The 270-nt window shown below is 32.6% G+C and overlaps 1 protein-coding gene across 1 annotated transcript in view; it reads right to left on the bottom strand.

Annotated features, from left to right (window-relative positions):
* Positions 1-270, bottom strand: part of LOC119581986 (cortactin-binding protein 2-like) — a gene marked incomplete in the record, with an annotated part of 125597 nt that overhangs the window by 81935 nt on the left and 43392 nt on the right.

Genomic DNA, 270 nt, shown 5'->3' with positions numbered 1-270 from the left:
CGTCGACGACGACGATGATGATTATGATAACAAAGCTGATATGATATAGTCATCATCATCATCAAGGTCATAACCATTTTTGCAATTAAATTTGTTATGATAGGCCTATGTCACCGTTTCAATATCGATATTACAATCAATATAATTGTTATTTGAATTATTGTTTCACCCCATCATCTCGCTGTTGTCAAAACAGTCTTGACAATATTAACATAACAGGCAGAATGAAAAACACGGACCACAGATAATTGGCAAAAACATAATATCATT

The sequence above is a fragment of the Penaeus monodon genome, chromosome 15, assembly GCF_015228065.2.
Source record: "Penaeus monodon isolate SGIC_2016 chromosome 15, NSTDA_Pmon_1, whole genome shotgun sequence".
NCBI lineage: Eukaryota > Metazoa > Arthropoda > Malacostraca > Decapoda > Penaeidae > Penaeus > Penaeus monodon.
The sequence above is the reverse complement of the archived record's forward strand: the minus strand, read 5'-3'. Positions and strand labels throughout refer to the sequence as shown.